Source organism: Ictidomys tridecemlineatus, unplaced genomic scaffold (genome assembly GCF_052094955.1).
Source record: "Ictidomys tridecemlineatus isolate mIctTri1 unplaced genomic scaffold, mIctTri1.hap1 Scaffold_186, whole genome shotgun sequence".
In the NCBI taxonomy this organism is placed as follows: Eukaryota; Metazoa; Chordata; class Mammalia; order Rodentia; family Sciuridae; genus Ictidomys; species Ictidomys tridecemlineatus.
This window is the reverse complement of record NW_027521603.1, coordinates 338,744-362,804: the sequence shown is the minus strand read 5'-3', so window position 1 is coordinate 362,804 and position 24,061 is coordinate 338,744. Positions and strand designations below refer to the sequence as shown.

The 24,061-nt window shown below is 35.1% G+C and overlaps 1 pseudogene; it reads right to left on the bottom strand.

Annotated features, from left to right (window-relative positions):
• Nucleotides 1-7,440: 7,440 nt before the first annotated feature.
• LOC144372896 (transcription factor JunD-like) lies at nucleotides 7,441-8,463 on the bottom strand (annotated as a pseudogene).
• Nucleotides 8,464-24,061: the final 15,598 nt, after the last annotated feature.

Here is a 24,061-nt window from a genome sequence, read left to right as displayed (position 1 = left end):
AAGTGGTTGTGGAAAATGGACATCACAGATCAGAACCTTAAACAAACTCTAGGCATGTGTTTGTTCATTGGTGAAAAATGAGACCCTGGAAGAGGGACTATATTTAAACCCTTAGAAAAGCATTTAAAGTGTAAGAATCTTTCAGAATATTTTCCTCATTTTGTTAGTAGTTTTTCACTCATTACTTTGAAATGAGCCATGTGGGGATACAGTTGCACAGTTCAACCTGATGTGCCAGTTTTCTTATGAACTGTGGGATTAATAGTCTATTCACTTAATTTGCTTTTCTATTGTTTCTTTTGTTATATCTTTGTGCCATGTAATTTAAATGTGTGCAAATACCTAAGTGTTTATTTTTAATTTGATATTTAAAATTTTTATTTTATTCATTCAAAAATGACTTGTGACATTGTGGTCTGAAGGACTGAAAAAAAATTAAATAAAGTACTTGTTTTAAGGCATGTTTAAACAATAAGAATACAGACAGTTCTAGAGAGTGTCATTCAAATAATTATGTGGGCTGTTAGAAGTTAAGAATGTGTCTCATGGATCACATGTGTCTTCTACACATAAAGGTGACCACTATCCTATGAGTCTTGTTATTACTTATAATTTTGCTATGCATATCTCAAGTATATTTTAGTTTGTATGTGCTTCTTTGAATATTCAATAATATATTGCAACTCTTATTTACACATTAGAATTATGTAGGAAGTTTTCTCCTTTACCTGCTTTTTTTCTCAGCATTTTCCTTCACATGTTCTGCTCTCTGGGTTTTAATAAAGCAAATTTATTCACCAGTTTTACTTCTGATAACTAATTATTGGGGCTGGGGATACAGCTCAGTTGTAAAGGGCTTGCATTACATGCAAAAGGCCTTAACTTCAATTCCCAGTACCACATTAAAAGTATCATGTTGAATGATTGATGTCAATCCCCTATGTGAAAATTAGCTCTTACAAATCTCATTAGAACTTGTGTCATTAAAAACAGTGTTAAGGATCACATGGTTAATGTGAAATATGTTTTCTTTTCATTTCAGGAACCACTGACATTCAGGGATGTAGTCGTTGATTTCTCTTAGTTGGAGTGGAAATGCTTGGACCCACCTCAGCAGATTTTATATGGTGGTGTGATGTTAGAGGTCTATAGAAACCTGGTCTTTGTGGATGAGCATAAACTTCCTTCAGAATTTCTAATTCACTGTCAACGTTTAATATATATTTTTAATTTTTGGAATATTTTTTGTCAGCTCTTATTCTGAATGAAAAAGTGTTAGGTTCTTGATTTTATGATGAAGATTGGGTATTTGTTTATGTAGAAAAGAAAATGTTTAAGGTTTTTCATTTTATGTTTACCCTATCCTTGCCAAGTAGTGCTCACAATCTGGAGACTTAAAGTTGTTCCAAAGTATTTTGTCTTTCTCTCAAAAAATTTAGAAAAATAATTGTGTAGAATTATATGCTTTTTTATATATGCTTTTTTTCCTTTCTTATAATGAGAATAGTATTATGAAACAGGCACAGTTATCCAAAAATAACAAAATGAGCCATATTTTATTTTTTAACAAATATGTCTTGCTGTCCATAAGTAATCCTTGGCCATTTTTCTGTCCCCAATGGAGTAACCTTGTTATTTCAAGAGAAATGTGAGAGTAGCTATATATCAAAGTGTGTAGAAATCAATGAAGCAAAGAATAAGATAAGACATCCACTTGTCAAAGAGGAATTCACATTTTAAAATGTTAAATGAGAAGCTAAAATCCAGCAGAAATTGTTTTTCTAAACCTAGGTTTCTTTCTCTTGTATTTATTAAATAGCATACCCTGCTCTATGTTGACCCCATCTTTTAAGCTTCTTCTTGTTCTCCAGTGATCTCTCTACATTAAAGTAAAAAGAGTATTCCCTAATGCCTGTGAGGATTTGCATAATGCTAGATGTTTATTGATTTGGGGGAATTCCATAGAAAATCTACACAAATTTCAGAATATTTACAGGTTAAACTTTGTAAAATATCAATATCATAGAAGAGTTACTTTATTTTATATATATATATATATATATATATATAACTTTATTGATTTTAGTTTTTAATACATGACAGCAGAATGCATTACAATTTTTATTACACATTTTGAGCACAATTTTTCATATTTTTGTGTATAAAGTATATTTATGCCAATTTATGTCTTTATACATGTGCTCTTTATTTTGCATTACAATTCTTATTACAAATATATACCACAATATTTCTTATCTCTTTTCTTCATACATGTACTTTGGATAATTATGTCCATCACATTCTTGTCTTCATACATGTACTTTGGATTATGATGTACACCACATTCCACCATTTTTGCTACTTTAATATAATTTAAATATTTATTCACTCAAATTTTTTTTATCAGAGCAAAATATGAATACTTATGGATTCTTCATGAAAATTTTTGTGCCCTGTAATGAATAAAAATGATTCAAAATATCTGCTCCTAGTGACAATATAAGTATAGTTGATAAATGTGGCTTGAAAAAGGATTTATAAAGCTTAGGCTGTGGCTCAGTGGCTGAGGTTCTCCCAAACACACACACACAAAAGTTAGGCACAGGGTTTGATCTTTAGTCCCACTTATAAAAAGGCAAATTAAATAACAGCATTCTGCCTTCTATTTCTACAAAAAACTTCAAAAAGAAAGATTTTTAGAATAATAGAATTATTCAGAATTTTGTGGGTTATATTTTCTCTAATTCATGTCTCTTTTTTAGTTCCACTTAAAATATATTTTCCAAATGTATAACAGAGTAGCTTCAGTGTTGTTTAGTAGGACTTCTCACATCAATGAATATTTTTAAAAATAAAATTCTTCTGACCTTTTAATTGACGATAATATAAGTTGAATTAAAATATATGCAAACCATGTGCCCATTTTTTATAAAGTCATATATGCTTTTACTTACATGTGTAAATATTATCCCTGTTTTTTTATGATTTGTATATAGTGTTATGGTTGTTTACTCTGTTCATGTAATTATTCATTTAATTTATCAAAATTTGTTTATATAAATATATGCAGGCATATGTATTTATATTGGGGATTGAACTCAGGGATGCTATAATACTATACTACATCTCCAGCATATTTTGAATTTATTTTGAAACAGATTCTTGCCAAGTGGCTGAAGCTGAATTTGCATTTCCATGCTTCAAAATTCCATGTAGCTAGAATTACTAGCAAATTCACCATACTTATATTGATAATCTGTTCTTTTGTCTAGTTGTAAGACTTTAGAATTTAAATATAATGATTTTCACAATTTTGTTTATATATTTTAAAATTTTAGTTGTCATTAAAACTATTAACTTAATGAAACTTACTATCTTTATATTTTAAATGTACTGCTTACTGGAGTGTTGATTCAAATTGTTTTGTAACATATTGTATAAAGTTTGTATTACATAAAAGTGATTTTTTTCTCCACCAAAAATGTGCTCATTTGGCTTTCATCTTCCCATTCCTGATTTCATTTCTTTTGACATGTTTGTTTGGTACACAAGATATATCAAATGTAGAATCATATGGTATTTGTCTTTTTGTGAATTACTGATTTCACTTAGCATTCTATCCTAAAGTTTTATCATTGTATGTATTATATATTTTTTTTTCTCTGTAAAGTTTACAACTTTTTTTGGGGGGGGATGGAGAACTGGAGATTGAACTAAGAAAGGAACACTTCAACCACTGAGCCACATATGCAGCCATGTTTTTTAATTATATTTAGAGACAGAGTCCCACTGAGTTTTTTAGTGCCTTGTTGTTGTTGAGGTTGGCCTTTAAGCTGTGATCCTTTGATCTCAGCCTACAGAGGTGCTAGGATTTCAGGCATGGTCCACAGAACCTGGCTATATTTGAAAACTTTTCTTAGTTCATTCCAAATTGTCTTCATGCACTCATGTGAAAAAACATTTGATTGGCTGTCTACACATTTCTCTCATTCTCTTTTAACTTCTTGCTTTTCCCTTAAAAGGGATAAACTTCTACTACCAATGCAAAACTGTAAACAACTCCCAAGCAAGCTTGTTACAAATGCCTAAATGCAGAACACTTAAATTTCAGGGGATCTGTTCTTACAGCTGACCCTGTGCCCTTCTCTACCTCCTTCCCACCTCGTGTACTGGATACTCCAATCTACACCTACTGGAAGAGATTTACTTTAAAATTCCCATGCATGTTTTAAACTGCTTTTAGCTGAACTACAGCTGGCTTCAGTTTAACTACTTTTAAATATGTTAAAAATACATCTTTGGCTTAGAGAATAGTTTTACTCTACCAGATAGATACTTGTATAATATAGGGTCTGAATTACATAAATATACAGTAAGCACATAATGGGGAACACATAGTCTCCACATATCCTAATGGGAGAGTGAAAAAAAAAAGAATTAAAGGTGAAGTCCTATGTGTGTGTGTGTGTGTGTGTGTGTGTGTGTGTGTGTGTATCTCTGTCTCTGTCTCTCTATGTCTCTCTATGTCTCTCTGTCTCTCTCTCTGTCTCTCTCTCTCTCTCTCTCTCTCTCTTTGTGTGTGTGTGTGTGTGTGTGTGTGTGTGTGTCTGTTCCTCCTAAGTAATAAAAAGGAATGTTTTCACTTTAGGTGTTTGGCATCAGGGATTGAACCCAGGGGCATTTAACCACTGATCCACAACTTATTATTTTTTTATCTTCATATACAATCTTACTAAGCTTCTTAGGGCTTCACTAAGTTCCTAAACCTGGTTTTCAACTTTTGATTTTTCTGCCTCAACATCGTGAGCCACTGAGATTATAGGGGAGGGCCACAGCACCAAGCAAAATGGAGAATGTTTTTATTTTTTATGTGGTTCTGTCAAAATTATACATTAAAATATTACTAATCTTTCAAAAACACATCAAGATGAGCCACTCAAGTAGTTCTTATTTTAAGGAGTTGTTATTTAATTTTGCTGTGTATTCTCTTCTCATTTTCCTCTTGCAACACTTCACTAAAACCTTTATTTAACTAGTGTCTGTTCTCACAGATTACCACCAAAAATAATTGCTTTTGTCACCAGTACTTTTCCTTTTGTCTAATGCTATTTTCTCCTAGAAAGAGAAAGCAATGTTCTTTTTTCAGTTACCTAAATGTATCTCCTTTCAGATTTCAGAAGAATTAGCTTCCCATTATATTCCTCCCAAAACCTTTAGTAATGAATGGCCTTTGATGCTTATGTACAGGATAGGTCAAATACCATCTTCCAGTTTATACTAAACCTTCATTCATTGGGTGATTGAAAAAGCATGCAGGTTGTTTTTTTTGTTAATGAATCACTGGACCACAAGGAGCTACATCTGAATCTGACAACTTCATTTCACCCAGACCTACAATTTAAGTTGGCTGCAGTAGCCAGATGGGTCTAGGCTTCACATTTCGGTTTTCAGCTAAATTCAGCATGATGTTTATGATAGAGCTCCTTTTATTTCCCTATTTCTTAACACTGTAATAGTATCTTATATTCTCCTATTCTACAAACACCTAAATATCTTAGTGTAGTAATTATCCCAACACACACACACACACACACACACACACACACACACACACGAATAATGTTGATTCCACCTTTCATGGAACTTAGCTTTTAATTCAGAAGTATTTCATAATCTTCATTCTGCTCTCATGGGGGCTCTGTCAATTCCCTTGACTGATCCTCTTATGTTTCATTTATTTCAAAGGTTTTCACATTTATTTCAGGAGAATTTTGTCAAGAGAATGAATGAGATTACACTCCATTAGCAATAAATTTGATAATATTGGAGAGTTAGAGTGTTAAAATATTTTATCCCATCATTTCATACTTCCATGTAGAGACTCTGATAGAAATTATAGCTACTTTAAGTGTTGTATGGATCAAAAACTTAAGATGTGGGCAAAAAATTTTGAGTAAAATACCCAAATTGAAGTCATGGCTGTGTTATTTAATGAAGTTTTAACAATTGACCACAAAACACTGGACACACACACACACACACACACACACACACACACACACGTGTGTTTAAAGAAAGAAATCTTGGAGGTGTCAGTCCTCTCCTGGGGAAAACAAAAAATGTTTAAATAAATATTATTATTGAGGACTAACATTTGTCAAAGCAGGCTAATGTTAAGGTAGACATTTCTCCTCTAAAGCATGAAGTCTTGAGTGTACTACATTAATTCTCTCAAGGAAGGGTTTATCACAAGCCTAACAACTAAGAAAAAAACCATTATCAGAAGAATTCTCAGCCCAGTTCTACAAGAAATTGAAAAAAGAATGAACACCAATTCTTCTAAAATTATTTTATGAAATAGAAAATAGCAAAATCTTTTAACCCCATTCTATGAAATTAATATCAACCTGATGCAAAAATCAGACAAAGACACACACAGAAAGAACATTTCAGACCAGTATTCCTGATGAAAATAGAGTAATAATTCTCAATAAAATTATGGCAAACAGCATACAAAATCATATTTAAAAGATTGTACAACATGATCAGTGGGCTTTGTCCCAGGGATGCAGGATTGGTTCAACATATGGAAATCAATAAACATTTTTTAAATAAATAGATGTAAAGACAAGAATCAAAAAAATTATCTCAACAAATGCAGAAAAAGCATTTGACTAAATACATGGTCAAAACACTAGAAAACTATATATAATAGAAAAATATCTTAATACTACAAAAGCTGTTTATGGTAAACACAAGGGAAATATCCTTCTTCTTCTCCTCCTCCTTCTTTTCCTTTTTTTTTTTTTTTTTTTTGGAGTAAGGAGATTTTACTGAAAACAGAAAACTAAAACCGGACAAAGGATTATAAACAGGAATGTGGACTCCTAGCAAAACAAAAACAAAGAACAAAAAGGGCAGAGGAGTGTCAGAAGGACAAAAGGGGGGATAGTGAGGAAAATGGTGATTTTTTCTTCTTCCCATTTCTTTTAAAAAAGCCAACACAAAGAAACACACGCACACACAACCCTTTGTTCCTGAGTAGAAACATAAATACGGAAGAATCGAAAACTCTTTCCTTCTTTCTTCCAAAGCAAAAAAAAAAAAAAAAAAGTAAAAGAAAAAGCAGGCTGAAGGCTGAGCCACACAGAGCCCCTTCTGCAGCAGTGTGTAGAAGGGGCGGCTAGGCCCTGGGTTTGTGTGACACCTGACGGCAGCGCGGGGGAACAGAGGCAGTACGAGGGGGTGTCATGCGCTTGCCCCCCCCAGGAGCAGGGGGTCCAGCTTGTCAAGTCCAAGGCGCCCTCTCCAAGTCCTGGGCACCCTCTTGGAGGGGGTCGAGAGGGCAGCACCATACCAACTCCTGGGAGCTCAATCCCCGCCCCCTGCAAGCCCGCCCCTCAAGAGGAGGCGGGCCTAGGATGCGCCCTGTGCTTGGGTTCAGAACCAGGGCACCTAGTGCTGGGGTAGCAGCTGGCGGCTGCTGTTGACATGTCTGAGGGCTTTCTGCTTGAGCTGCGCCACCTGCTTGGGCAGCAGGCTCCTGGTGAACGCCAGTTCCGTGTTCTGGCTCTTGAGCTCTTCACTTTCTCCTCCAGGTGAGAGATGCTCCAGCTTGCCCTTGGGGCACTTGGAGGCTGCGATATTGTTGAGCAGCTGCTTGGGCTCAGCCTTGAGGAGCTCCTGCATGTCCATGTTGATTGGCGACAGCAGGCTCTCTCCGAAGCTTGGCAAGTCGGGCACCATCTGTGGCTGTCCTTGAGCACAGCTAGGCACAGCGGCCCCAGTAAATCACTGGGAGGCAGCGGCTGTGGGAAGGGAACGGGCTAGGAGGAGAAGGCGACAGTTGCAGCATCCCCAGCACACCCGGCGCCATCCTTGTAGTGGCTCAGGTTTAGGAAGACCAGTGCCAGCTGGGAGGGTGGCGCCTGATGCAGTGCCAGAGGGTCCTTCTGCGAGGCCACAGCAGCAGCCAGGTTGCACCCACGCCAAGCTGGTTCTGCTTATTCAAATCCTCAAGGGCCTTGACAAAGTCCTCGGTGAACTCCTGCTCCTCCCTGGCCACCATCTTGGGTAGAGGAACTGCGGGCTCCTCAGCGTGGTTGTGACCAGCCCGTTGGTCTGGATGTTGAGGCGCTCAAGCTCAGGAGAGGCGAGCTTGAGCAACCCCAGATCCGGCTGGAGAGCAGGCTGTTGGGGCGACTGCTGGGGGTGCAGTCTTCCCAGGGGGGCCAGAGGTGGCGCCACCACCACTTGTTTGCTCAGGCTCAGCGTCAGCTGTCATTCTTCACCACTCTGCCTGAAATGCTGTTTGGGGCGCCCCAGGGACAAGCGGGCCAGGCACCCAAAGTTGCTGCTGCTGCCACTGACGCCATTGCCCAGGCTGCTCAGTGCCTCATCACCGAAGAAGGGTGTTTCTAGCCTCCGCATCACCATTGCCCCTGGTGCGGGAGGACTGTCCATGGCCTACCTGGGGGCTCGCTCCACTCCCCTGCCCATTCAGCCCTGTGCCCACCCAGGCAGTGGCCGTTGCCCCTGGGTCTTCTGTGGTGGCCCCTTGGAAACATTATTCTTAAGGGAGAAAAAATTAAAGCATTCCCTCTAAAATTCAAAAAAAGGCAAAGGATGCCTTTTTTTGCCAATTCAATTCAACATCATCCTTGAAGCTGTATCCAAAACCTATGTTTCTATTCATTTATCTTTAATAAATAAATGAATAGATAAATGAATAGAAACAGAGGAAATCAAACTATCACTATTTACAAATGGCATGATTCTATATTTAGAAAAATCCAAAAAATTTCACTTGAAAACTTTCTTGACTAATTAATTCAGCAAAGTAGCAGAATATAAAATAAACACCAATAAAATAAATGATTTTTCTATACTCAAGCAATTAATTCAGTGTAAAAAAATTAGCAAAACCACCCCATTAACAAAGGCCTCAAGAAAGAAAAAGAAAGAATAGAATAATAAAATACTTGGGAATCAATCTAGAAAAGAGGTAAAAATACCTCTACAATGAAAACCACAGAACACTAAAGATAGAAATTGAAGATCTCCCATGCTCTTGGTAGGAAGAATGATCATAGTCAAAACGGCAATAATAACAAAATACTTTACAGATTCAGTGCAATTCCTTTTAAAAGTCCAATGACATTCTTTATAAAACTAGAAAAAGCAATCATGAAAACCATTTTAAAAAATAGGAGAGCCACAATAGTCATTCTCAACAAGCAATTCTCAACAAAATGTTTGAATCAATAGACATCACAATACTAGACCTTAAACTATACTACAGAGAAATAATTTTGAAAAGAAAGAAAGAGAAAAAAGGAAACCCCATATCAAAAGACATATAGACCAATCCATACTAGACTAAGGTGGCCAAAACATAAATTGGAGAAAAGATAGCCTCTTCAACAATTGGTGCTGAGAAAGCTGGAAATCTGTGTGTAGAAAGATGAAATATCCTGCTATACAACAGAAACAGATGAAGTTGCTATTTTTTTCAATCTAAAATAGAAAAAAAAGAAAGAAGAGCATAAGTTCGTGAGCAAAATATACAAAGAAAACACAAAAGAAACACTTTACAACATTGCTTTAGGAAATGGTCCTTTGATTATGACAGCAAAAGGACAGGGAAGAGAACTATAAGCAGACAAGTATAATTCCATTAAACCAAAAGCTTCTGCACAGCACAGTAAAGCATGAACAGGGAAAAGATTCAACTGTTGGAATGAGAGAAATTACTTACACATCACCTGAGAAGAGTATAAAATCTGAAACACAAAATAATCTCTATGAAAACCCATTAAGTGAGCTGGGTACAGTGGGACATACCTTGAATACCAGTGGTTTGAGAAGGTGAGGTGGGAGGAACACAAGTTAAAAACCAGCCTCATCAAGTTAGCCAGGCCCTAAGTAACTGAATGAGACCATGTGTCTAAATTTATATATATATATATATATATATATATATATATATATATATATATATAGAGAGAGAGAGAGAGAGAGAGAGAGAGAGAGAGAGAGAGAGAAGTATGTTGTTTGCAAAGAAATGTGGTTAGGGTGAAATGGGGTGCTGCTCTTCAATGGATATAAAATTTTAATTGCATAAAATAAATAACTTCTAGATATTTGCAGCAAAATTTTGTACTTACACTTTACAATAGTATAATGTTCACTTATATTTTTTCAGAGTACATGTATCCTACTTAGTGTTCTTACTATTGTGCAAGGGAGGAAGGGAGGATACAAGGGACTGAGGGAGGGAAGGATGATGGAGAGAGAGGAGGAGAGGAGGAGGAGGCAGAAGGCAGGGAAAGGAGGTCTAGCCCCATGATGCTCTTCCTACACAGTAAGGATTACTGCTCAAGGTGGACCTGTCCTTGATTGAATATTCTGCAGTTGCTATCACAATTTTTATTGATTTTACCTTACTACTTATTTTTCATAAGTAAATTCCAAGAAGGCAGTGGACCACAGGTATAAACACAGCATATAAATGTAACCTGCAGGAATAGTGCATTTGCCCACCTCATGAACACTGAGTTTTCATTCCCATTATCACAAATTCCAGTGGGCAAGGAAATATGGTAGCTAAGAGAGAGTTGAGTACAATGTGACCATGTCTTATTCACCAGTAAGTAAAAAAAGGGAACATGATGAAACCCGGGGAGGCCACACCTTAATGTTCAACCAGAATTAGATTCAAATACAGAAAGAAGACAGCTTTGTCACTCAAGGTACTTCACTGTGTTAACCCACCTCTCCAGCTGAGAATATGAAGGGAAAGGAAATGTAGGGTGATCCACAGTCATTGTTCTTCCAGTTCTTTCAGACTCATTAATAAACCAGCTGGAGAAATTGTTCACGGTTATCAAGTTGTAGTAAAAACAATTGCACTGGTTCTGTGTAACATTCACTGCTTTGGTATTAATGAACACAACATGGATAAGTAAGCTCTCCAATGTGACTTGCTTGTAAGTTTGCATTTAGAATTGATATGGCATACATAAAGATGAATGTTAAAAATCTTGATAAAAATTAAAAATTCTGTAATAAGGACAATTAAAAGAAAGACAAAATTTACCATGACATGTGAAGATATCACAGAAGAAAGAAATAGATTTCTGTGGCATGATGTCAATGGTAGAAGTCACCTGATTTTATACAGGGAGTCAAAGTTTTCATTTTGCATTGGGCCTGACAAATTACACAAGTTTCCCTAAAAATACCAGTAAAAATGTGTATATTTCCCTGGAGAAAAATGATGATTCTAGGATCTGGTAAGATAAATTAAAAAATGAACCTGAATATAGTAGGAGAAAAAAAAGGAAGAGTAAGAGGAGAGTCTCTGAAGATGTCCCACATGTAGATTCCTGAAAAATGACATGAGAATTAAAGTAAAAGATCCTAAAACAGAGAAAGCTGGAAAAATATGAGAAATAAAATAAAAAAAAATTATCAGTAAATTATAAGCAAAAGCAACAAATGAATATATATTTACTAATAAAACATAATTGACTTCATTGATAATAAGTGATGGGAACAGACAAATATTTCATATGGAAGAGTTCAAAACAATGCAGGAGAATAGCATCCCCTCCTGCATGTGGAGCTTAGTATCCTTGTATTTTATGGGTGGGCAGATTCAGTGACTTGATTGCAACAAATAGTGAAGGAATAAGGAAAATATTACATTTCCAAAGGATGAAGCTGGCACAAACTACCTTGGCAATGGATGGGATGTAGCACTTCAAATATTTTAGTGACCATCAGATAAACTCTTTATACTTTGAGAACAAGGCATTTGAAATGTATACTATTTCTTCCAAAATTATTTAATAAGTTCTCTTTATAGGTGACTAACAATAACCATTTTTACAAGCAGAAAACAAAACAAAAGGATACTCTCTCCCTCAGTGTTTAGTGCCTACCTTTAAGTGATCAAATAGAATAATTAGTTTTAATTTGTTTTTAAGTAACAAATATTTCCTGCACATGTTAATGGAGTTGAGCATAACATTTCCAATTGCATGGTACACAGTGATCATATCTAATTATCTATCTTCTACTTTCATCACTTGCCCTGCCCCAGCACCCTTCCTACTCTCCAGAAATTACTATTGGGCTTCCATATTACTTCTAAAACATCAACTCTAGGGTGTAGGTGGCAAACATGGTAATAGAAAAAAGATTTCTGCAGCCACAACAAACATTTGCAGAAATAAACTCTTCCTACATCTCAGAGGCCATTAATGTTAACACTTGGCTGAGTCTCCCTTTATCACATTGTACAAAATGAGAAAAATGATATCCAGCTATTGCCTTCACTATGCTGACCTTAATTTCTCCATAAATCTTCCATTTGGCTTCAATTTCCATCATCTGAGGACAGGGGCTCCACTGAGATCATCAGAAACCATTATGACACCAAACCTCAAGGTCCCTCCTTTGTCACCCTATAGTTCACTTTTTAGTGGTTTTTAGAACAAAAGGTTCTGCCTTTCTTTTTAAAATCATCTCTCCCAGAAATCCATGTCATTACATATCCCTAGTTTACTATCTCCTTAACTGGATGCCCTCACTCTCTGTCTCCTTCATAAAATTTTCTTCTCCATTGCTAAATATAGGAGTGTCCCCGGCTCAGAGAAACGCTCCCTGTACTTCTATATCTTCACCCACACCCAGGGTCATGCTCAACCTCATTGCAGTATTTTGCACACTCCCCTGCCTTCCAAATATTCATTTTCTTCCCAGTCCTCTCCTCTCATTTTCAGACATGTTCATGTGGAAATCAAGGAGAAATCACAAATATCAACACAAAAGGCTTCTTTGAGACTAGCCTCATGTGGTTTTCTGCTCCATACAGAATTGGGTATCAGCAACTACCCTAGAGTGCTCAAGTCACAAATTCAGCAATTGTCCTTGATCTTTTCATCATTACACTCACACCAATCCATCTCCAAACCTGCTTATCCTAAAGACAATATTATAAACATATATGTGTGAAAGAGAGATACATGTATTCAAAATTATTGCTTTATAAGTATATAATTATATGTACATTAAATGTTTATAAAATATATAATTATAAATAAATAAATCAGTTTAAGCCACTTTTATTCCTGTTACCAAGTCATGCCATCATGTCATGTAATACATATTCTATTGATAATCATATCTATGGGGACAAGTTCTGCTAAATAGCCACAAATCCTCTTCATATTGAGGGACTTAAAAGCTGCTTTTTCCAAAAAGCACTGAATATTTACTTAGGCCTAGAGATACCTAATGGACAACTACAAGTGAGATAACACTTGGCATCTCTGAGATATATTTATTCTATTTAATGGCTTATAATATCCACAGCATAGAAAAGAGAAAAAAATACCTGCAATATTACTAAGGACTCCTGAAACATCCGAGGAACAACAAGTGTAGAAAGAGGCCATGACTGAATTGAAACCCTTATTCCACTTCTGAATAAATTTTGAAACAAATATATATGTTTACACACACACACACACACACACACACACACACACACACACACACACACACACTGGATAGTTAGTGTACTACTCCCTTTCATAGCTGGATGATTAATTTCATACATAGAATTAATGAATATTCATATAAAAAATAAAAAGCTGCTTATACAACAAATACTGAAGGGCTTTTTAAATGTTTATTAACCAAGCCAGCCAATAAGTAGGCAGATACTTTGGTGGACGCTAGAAAAAAAAAAAAAGTCAAAAGTAGAGTTCTGACGCCATCTAGTGTCTAATTAGGAGTTAGCACTTCTAACAGTGGGAAAGTACACACATTAAGCAGAACAGTAAGTACAAGTAGGGATGAGACAGGAATTCTTGAAACCTCAGAGAGGGGTGGGGAGATGCAACTGAAAAAGCCAGCAAGGGAGGGATCCTTAAGGAGGCCTTTATCTCACAGGTAGAAAAGGATTGGGGCAGCTAAGTGACATGGTGAGGGGTGTGTTTTAGAATAATTGAGAAGGTAAAACATTGCCATGCATGGTGACATTAGATCAGATGCCTAAAGGGGGTCAGTACTTCATGTCCCTTTAGTGCCTGAATTCTTGCTTCAGACCAGGATAATAGTAGCCCCGACAGAATGAGAGCAGAGATTCCTTGCTCTTTTGTACATGTCTGTTTCCTCTTTGCCTAGAACAGAGCCTAGTACTATAGTTTTATATTAAAATGGAAGGGGTTATGTTTCCATATATAAAACTAAATAAAGATTGTGGTTTTTCATAGATGTAGAGTGTTTCCCTATTACACATAGGCATTGGGTTTAAGCCACACCATCACATAAAAATAAAATAAATGTATTGTGTCCACCTACAACTAAGAAATAAATGTTTAAAAGAAAAAAAAAAAACCTAAATGATAATACTGTCAAAATAGATGCCCTGCCCCATACATGCCAAACTGCCTTTCAGAGAACCATGAAGCTGAACAAGCCTGAGAGGCAGGCATCACATCGTGTTCTACTTTACAGATTTAGGGAGTTCCCCAAAGTTGCCCCAGGAAAGGATTAAGGCCTCCTCCCCCATCTATGTTTTTTCACTGACTAGGTGCTAGAAAACACTTCCTGTGCCTGAGTGAGTGAGTGATGTGGGCTGTGCTATCAAAACTAGGCTTTTAACTCATTCTCTTCATGAGTCCTGAGATTTTTAAATGTAGGGGAAGCTGTATCTCAAACCCAGAACAAAATCTGAAATCCAGAACTTCAGTTTAGCTCTACATATGACTCAGAATAAACCCCTAGTTTTCTAGCTCTCTATTTACATATTCAAATCTAGGGTTCTCTGTTCACAGTAAGAATGAAATAGATAGTATAATGACCATGTAATCAGGATAATGGGCCTCACTCAACCACACCTGGAAGCTAACTGGAAGGTGTGTTAATGAGCACCATTGAGACCTATTTCAAATGTAAAAGACCTTGAAGCCCACTTGTGGGAACTCCTTCAACAAAGTCCTTTGTCCCAGGAGTGATTCGTGATAGAATTTAAAAAGAAAAGGATGGGTCACAGAAAGGATAAAAGTGAACCCATATGGTAGACAGGATGCCATTTCCAAAGTCTATTCTAAATGCATTTTGCTGCATGTTCTGCCCAAAATCATCATTAAGCTTCTAAGACAGCACACCAAAATGTGTTTTTTTCTGGTATTATCCCTCACACCACATGGTGAGAGTTTTATTTCTTCTTGTTTAAATAGATTTTTTTCTTAAAAATTTATGAGACAAGCACCCTGATGCAATTAGCAAAATGAGAAACTTTGGTTCATCTGAAAACCTCCCTTTCAGCCTTATCAATCATTATTGTCCAATGATTTATTTCAAATAAATGCATTATTTATAATGTTTTTCATCAAGAACTAAAGGAAATTTTGAAAAGATTTTAATTTACCATTCTGAGATTTTCACATGAGAAGAAAGCAGAATAAAATTAGGTGACATTAAAAAGAATGAATCTCTCCTAAATGAAGTTTATGTGTCCCAATTAAGGATTTTTAAAAACTGTAAATTGAAGGTTTATTTATTTGTTTGTTTATTTATTTATTGTGAGACCATTTAATTAAAATAATCCACAAAAGGGGCTGTTTTGGCTCAGCTGTAGAGGTAGAGCATTCACCTAGCACTTGCAAGGCCTTGGTTAGATCCTCAGCACCACATATAAATAAATAAGTAAGTAAGTAAGTAAGTAACCCACAGAAACATTCCAAACATTTCAGGAAACTCTTCTGGTGTGGCAGAAAAAATTAAAAAGTGGGACTAACTTGAATTTAAATTACATGCAAATTCAATCTCAATATCTCTCTCTCTCTCTCTCTCTCTCTCTCTCTTTCTCTCTCCCTCTCTCTCCCTCTCTCTCTACTGGGGATTTACCCCAGGGCCCTCATGCTTAGAAGGCAGGCACTCTACAAACTCATATATTTACCTAGAAAAAATTAAAAGTGGGACTAACTTGAATTTAAATTACATGCAAGTTCAATCTCAATCTCTCTCTCTCTCTCTCTCTCTCTCTCTCTCTCTCTCTCTCTCTTTCTCTCTCTCTCTCTTTCTCTCTCGCTCTCCCTCCCTCTCTTTCCCTCTCTCTCTACTGGGGATTTACCCTAGGGCCTCATGCTTAGAAGGCAGGCACTCTACAAACTTATATATTTACCCAGCCCCAATTTTTTGATGGGGGAGCCCAGGGATTGAAGTCATGGGCACTCTACCACCTATTTTGTATTTTACTTAGAGACAGGTTATCACTGAGTTGCTTAGTGCCTCATCATTGCTGAGACTGGTTTTGAATTCATGATCCTTCTGTCTCAGTCTTGTAAATAGCTGATAATAAAGGCATGAACCACCATGCCTGGCAAACTTCAATCTCAAAGGCTAAAGTACACAGCAAATTAAATGAAAGTCCATGTCAATAACTTGATACATCATTTTTTAAAAATATATATATATTTAGTTGTGGATAGACCTATATTTTATTTTCTTATATGTGGAGGTGAGGGTTTTTTTTTTTTTTTTTTTTTTACTTTATTTAGAGACAAGATCTCACTGAGTTTCTTAGCACCTCACTTTTGCTGAGGCTGGCTTTGAACTTTTGATCTTTCTTCCTCAGCCTCTTCAGCAACTGGGATTACAGGTCTACACCAATAAACCAGCCCCGGTACATTTTTAATACATGTTTTAAATAGAATTTAACTTGTAGCCTTAACTTCTTTTTAATACATGTTTGAATTGAATCCATACCCCAGAAATCAGTGAAACAGAGAATCTATTTTTTTATCTGCAACACTGCTTTCAGTTATGTCAGTGTTTGAGTTAAGTTTCTCCATTGAAGAATTTACCATGTGCTGTGTTTTAATTCTGTCCTCTCATATGACCTAGTTCTGAGTTTTAGAATATCTGAAACAAGGTTCCCAAAGATTTCAATTTTTTTTTGAGTATTTAGAAAACACCACTATCTGAGTCATACCTTCTAGGGACAAGTTTGTATTTTAAGTGTGTAGCTTCTGAAGGGATGGACTAATTGGATGCTTTGCAGCTGGAAGGCATTTTCTGGTATACTTTCTATTTAAAAGGCACTTCATTTGTTTCCTTTTAATAGATACTGTGATTAAAGATACAATAAAAATAGAAGTGTGGGAATATCTTTAGCAAAAGGAATCCAATTTCTCTCTCTCTCTCTCTCTCTCTCTCTCTCTCTCTTAGTTGATTAGATTTAAAAAAAACATATTAATACCCTGGTCTCAAGGAGTAAAAGCCTAAGGAATTATCTAAAATTGTTTCTACCATAGTACATCCAGGTATGAGAATTGTACATGCTTACCTTCTTAAATATAGTCAATAAATCATGAAGCACTCTTTTTAAAAAGTTAATAATCATCTTTGAAATCAAATTTTTTCTTTATTTTTTAGTTATACATGGATGCAGTATCTTTATTTTGTATATTTACTTTTATGTGGAGTGGAGGATAAAATCCAGTGCCTCACATATGGGAGGGAATTGGTCTACCACTGAGTCACACCCCAGCCACCCATATACTGTTTCTTAATTCATACGTAGTCAGATAAACGTGACAAGGCAGAGGTACATATGGCATTTAAATATCAAGATCTTTTACCATTATCACTCCAAATCTTTCTTTTGTATGTTCTTAGTTTATACTCAATGAATTATTAGTAGAAATCCTTTTTGTTTCGTTTTTATTGGAGCCCTGGGGATTTTTACATGTTGGATCAGTGTCTAAAAGGAAATTCGATATGGCAAGGTATAATGCATAAGAGAAGTTGGAAAGAACAATGTAAAATATACAGGCAAGATCTCAGACAAACTAGGAACTGATTCCCTTAAAGATCTTATTATCTTTAAAGATTTTATTATCTTTTGAAGAACTTTCAGGTATACCTAGGGATAGGTATACCCAGGTGTTAAACACTACTACTCTCTAGAATACATGATTTTCTAAATGTTGTAAGGGATATAATATTAATTTATGTTGATTTTTTTAAAAGTTGACTTATTGATGTTTCTCCTCACAAGACAAATAATGACAAAAACAATATTTAGTGTGAGAAAGAGTAGGTTATAATTCTATTAAAATTTTTCCTCAATATCACTCCTGAAATTAATATTTATACTATGGACAACAGTATGAAATGAAAACATCCACTATATTTTGGCAAATTAAGTTAATTTTTACAGGTAGATTTTCATATTATATCCTGATTACAACAGAAATGATAGTGTTTTGAGGGGAAGGGTAAAAATAATACAAAGGTTACTGACTGTAGAGGGAACAAATGGAAGGATGGAGTAACTAGAGTAAAGAAAGTTTGGATGGTTTGCTTCTTTGAAGACAATACAGAGTTGATCATCGTATTCTGAGAAGAAAGAGCTAGTCTAGATGGAGAATTTGCTATAGCTAATAAGTAGTCAAGTATCACTTATGTCAATGAAACATCCAGGGGTTAACAGAATAAAAATTTTTCCTCTCTTCACTTATTTCCATTTTATCTAAATGCTTTATTAAACCAAGAAATCTGTGTCTTCCAACTAACTTCAGTATTTATCTCCTTTAAATTGTAGACTTGATAGGGAAACTGATGTGAGAATGCAAGAGGCTATTCTCATTTCTTTACGATTTCTCCAAGTCATCCTACTGGGAATATAATACTGAAATAGCTCGCAGATCCATCTCTATACTCTCATCCAGAATATATCAGATTCTTCTGAGTATTCCTACCATCATATGCAAACTAAATAGTTTTTATTGCACCTGTTGTCACCTCTGACTCTTTACTGCATGCTGAATATTTTTCCAGGTATTCTATGTTAATTTAGGTAGAGTCACAATTTTACAATTGAATTTTTGTTCACATATTCTAATTAAACTTATTTTTTTACATTTGCCAAGTCCTTGTATGTTTTATAATATAAAGAGAAAAATAAAAAAAAGAGAAAAATATATTTGTAGAGCTGTCTACATTATGCAAGTGTAGAAATATTTTGAAAATACAAATAAGTTTCTAAATATTTGTGGTTTTTACTCAAAATTATTTAATTCATTATCTGATTAAATAATGTATTAATATGTGAAAAGTATCAATTATGAATGATCAGAAATAAATAACTAAAGAATATACTTGTTATTTTTGGAGATTAAGTTCGGTATAGTCAACTCAAATGTTCAATTTAAGAACATGGAACTACTGTTCTTGTGAAAAATAAAAGGTTGATTTTCTGAGGACTGATATCACCATTTTCATCAACATATAAAAACATAACATTGTTTTATGAGTGTTTTTATTCTAGAATTTACCTCAGGTAATAGGAACAATTTTGGCACACAAGTTAGCTTCTCCAGGTGTATATAACTGCAAGCAAATGATTAACTGAAACTGAGCATACATGATCACGCCAATACTTCATGACAATGTGACATTGTGTCAAACCGCTCATGCTCCAGAGACTACACCATTTCTCAGTTTTCTTTTTCCCTATTCCATTTCACCATCTTCTTTAAAGGTTAGTACTTAATTTTACTTGCAGAACATTTTCTCAAAATTTATTAATGCACAAAACAACAACAATAACAACAAAAAAACTGCATCTAGGTACCCAACCTAAGATAGCCATCAACACTTCATTGAATCACAGTGCATTGTTTCCTTCTTCATGTGAATTTTCACCTTGGCTAAAGACCACTGAATTAGGTGTTTTTTTTGTTGTTGTTGTTGTTGTACATGCTCTAAATTCCTCACTCTCTGTGGCATCATGATGCTCTTTTTAAATTAATTTTGATTGCTGCCTTTTTTCAGGGGAGGGAGATGCTTTTGTAAAATATGCTTTTTCATTACTTGTAATTTTCCTTTATGAAACAGGTTACATGAAAACATCTTGTAGTCTTTGATTCTTGCCAGTTTATCTACAAAATTTATGTCATGTCACACAATAAATGTTCAATAAAAGTTTTGAACAAGTGACTGTAAAAGGCAACAAAAGACAAGAATAGCACAATACATAGATGAAAAGAAAATACCAACAGAGAAGGGAGGTACATGCTACATGGTGTCCTTTATATAATGTTTTCTGTGGACCTACACATATATAGTAAAAATATAATAGAATACAAGGCAGGTGAGTATCAAAATAGTTTAACGAGTGATTAACTATTGCTAGCAAGGAGGATAAAGCATAGCTATACAAAAAAAGTCAACAATATCAAGAATTATTTATTTGTATTCTTAAATACAACCTTGAAACAACAGGAAATATATTTTAAAATTGTATAGACTTGGTTAGTGAGTCCATAAATATATACTTGAAATATTTCCTTATGAATTTTATTAAAGAGTAACTGGAATATGAAGAATTAATTAAGAAAGTGTGGACTGTACTTTCTTTTTTTTTTAAAGGAGAGAGAGAGAGAGAGAGAGAGAATTTTTTTTAATATTTATTTTTTAGTTCTCGGCGGACACAACATCTTTGTTTGTATGTGGTGCTGAGGATCGAACCCGGACCGCACACAAGCCAGGCGAGCGCGCTACCGCTTGAGCCACATCCCCAGCCCCTGGACTGCACTTTCTAAACTTTGGCTAGAAAGAAAAAAGAAGAGCAAGAGTTAGACAACAAGTTTTTCTTTTTAAAAGACAAGAGATATTTTGGCATTTTGTGGATTTAAGAAAAGAGAAGATAAAGAGTTTTGAAACATGAACATTAGGAGATACCTCATCAATACAGATGTGAAATAAAAAACATGAGAAAAAATTATCTTATCTGATGTTTTCCCTTCGAATTTTATTACAATGGAGGTACAACTTTTTATTTTTAATATATTCCTTCTCCTACTAAAAGCATAAACTCATTTTGTCTAGTTCCACATTACAAAAAAGAGCTAAGAGGATAATATTATATTTATTAGATGACATCATTCAAGAAATTATAATAAGACAAAGTCAAATAATCTTTTTTTTTTCCAGAGGAAATCAGTGATCATGAGACTTCTTATTATTTCACAAACTGAAGTGCATTTATATATTTTGAAGCATCACCACATAGTTGAAGTATCCACTTGTACTCTATCATTACCAAAACACACTGGAAAGAGAACACCTGTAGGGAAAAAAAGGAAAGGAAACGGCATTACACAACATATAATTTTATACTTTTGAATACTGAAGACCATTGAAAAGATAATATAATTGAAATAATGAAAGCATGCCAGAATGGCAAAAGAGAAGTCTCCATTTGTAATATTGACTTTCTGAAGGACTTCAAGCATTGTTATCTCAGGTAAAATATAATGGCCTTTCATCTGCTCTGTATGATAGCACATATTGCAATTCTGTGAGATGAAAATTATTTTAAACTTTTTGGCAACTTATTTGGAAGTAACTGCATTTTATTTGTTGGACTTGTCCCTCAGGTCTCTCCATTTGATTGTAGAGGACATGAAATATTTTACTGAGATGCCTTTTCAGTTTTAAGGTCATCATTAATGTGCATGAAAAATTAATGGAATTGAGGGAAAGATTACCATAATAAAAATAGTATTTAAAAAAATTAGGATCAGTGGTGAAAGCAGACATACATCCCTCTCTTGGTAATAGAAAGTTTTTTTTTTTTAAATGCAGAATTTATTGAAATCATAAATCAGAGAACACAAATTGTTAGGGCAAATTTTCCAAATATGGAGTATACAGCTGCCATTATGATTAATTCCCCTACCACAAACTACTTGCTATTTATTTATTTATTGCAAATGCTCTCCCCTTGATACTTCTCTAATTCCCTCCTTCAATCCTAGCACTGATCATCTACCTATGTCAGTGCTAAGCTGTTCTAGAATCCTTTTGAACTTCTGAATCCCAGGGATTGATCCCATTGCTTGTTTCAAATGAGTTCTATGCTTTGGCATTAGCTAAAATCTTAAATGTGGGCAAGACAGTGTTCCTAGTCAGATAATTGTAGTCACAATGTGTTGGCTGCACTTACAACAGCATTGGGATTTAAATAACGCCTTTCTTCTTTAAAGAAGCAAAGCTGGAGCTTAATTGGCAGAATTATGAACTAGACAAAAATAATCCATGACATCTCCCATCTTGCATATACTGACTCCCTTTAACCCTCCCATTAGCTTCTGCCTTCAGTCTCTTTTTCATTCCATCTCTCAGGCAACAAATTTTAGTTTCAGTCAAGTCTTTATTTTTTTGCATTGAAAAATCATCTCATTGTTTTCAAATGCAATATTTACTAGTCTATGTGAGCTACCAGAAATGTCTGTCACACTTTCAATAAAGAATTTTAAACTTCATTGAGAAAGAAATTTCTACTTGTCAAACCTTTAGATACTTCTGAAATGATACAGAGAGTTGGTATTTATGTGAATTGATAAAAAGATATTGACCTCTAAAGTATAATCCCTAGGATTAGTAGCATTCACTAACTATTAATAAGAATTGTAATGACATATGTTGAACATTTATCATGTTGTAGATCTGATCTCAGTCTGCAGATCAAATATTAGTATCTTCTTATTATTGATGAGAAAGTCAAGATGTTAAGCAGTTTATAAACTTGTCCACTGTCACCTGAATAAAATAGCAGAAGCAATTTTTTTTACATAATGAAGCTACCATTATAAAGAATGACCCTTAGACTTGGTTGACTAAGAGAAAATTAGATATGTAATGAATTCACATTACTGTTTTTGTTTTTGGATATTTAAGCAAGCATCATACACACTCCAATTAATGGCAAGACTTGCTGAGGGTAAAGGTTTGCAGATTCTACCAGCAGCCCAGCAGGCTTTACAAATGAGTGGCTCTTTGGCATTTGGTGCTGTGGCAGATTTGCAAACACGACTTTCCCAACAGACTGAAGCTTCAGCTTTAGCTGCAGCTTCCTCTGTTCAGCCACTTGCAACACAGTGTTTCTAACTCTCTAACATGTTTAACCCTCAAACAGAAGAACAAGTTGGATGGGATACAGAGATTAAGGATGATGTGATTAAAGAATGTAATAAACATTGTGGAGTCATTCATATTTATATTGATAAGAATTCTGCTCAGGGCAATGTGTATGTGAAGTGCCCCTCAATTGCTGCAGTTATTGCTGTTGTCAATGCATTGCATGGCAGGTGGTTTGCTGGTAAAATGATAACAGCAGCCGATGTACCTCTTCCAATTTACCACAATATCTTCCCTGATTCTATGACAGCAATACAACTACTGGTTACAAGTACATGATGAAGGAAGATATAGTCCCTTATTTACATAGCTTTTTTTTTCATGAGAATTCATCTTGAGTCATCTTTTATTTAGATAAAAATAAAGAGGCAAGGGTCTACTGTCATTTGTATACAATTCCTGTTACCTTTAAAAAAATAAAAATGTTAACAGGAATGCAGTGTGCTCATTCTGCCTAACTAGCAAATCCCACTGTATACAAAGTTGTTCTCGTTCTGCCTTTTAAAATGTTCATGTAGAAAATTACATTAAGGATCTATAGGAATAGCTCTAGGGGAACAAGTATGTGCTTTCTGTACCAAGGCAGACAGGTATGTAATGATGTTTTTAATGTTTCAGAAGCCCAACTTTTTACCCAGGCTACATTTCACATTTCACTAATGTTGATATTTTACTCATGGTTTATCAGAGGTTTCTGGAATACACATTTAGTGTATGGGGATTCAAGCCAGGTAAAGGGCTGTTTGGCTAGCATCTCATCTTGCATTTTGAACATTTTGCAAGAAAGTGAGATTTCAAAATTATATTTCTTGATGGTTTATTTTCAATTAATGTATCTATAAAATTTTCTTTGTAAATATTATGTGTTTTGGTGTGTCTTAAGGTTCCAAACAAAATGATCACTGCATTTCCTGAATATGCTTAGTCAAGAGTCTGGTAAGGCAAAGAAGTCTCAGCAAGAAGTAGGATGCAGAAATAGGTTTTGTCTGGTTGTATATAATTTTTACTCTTTTTAAGCTCTGTGAGCTCTGAAATATATTTTTGGGTTACTTCA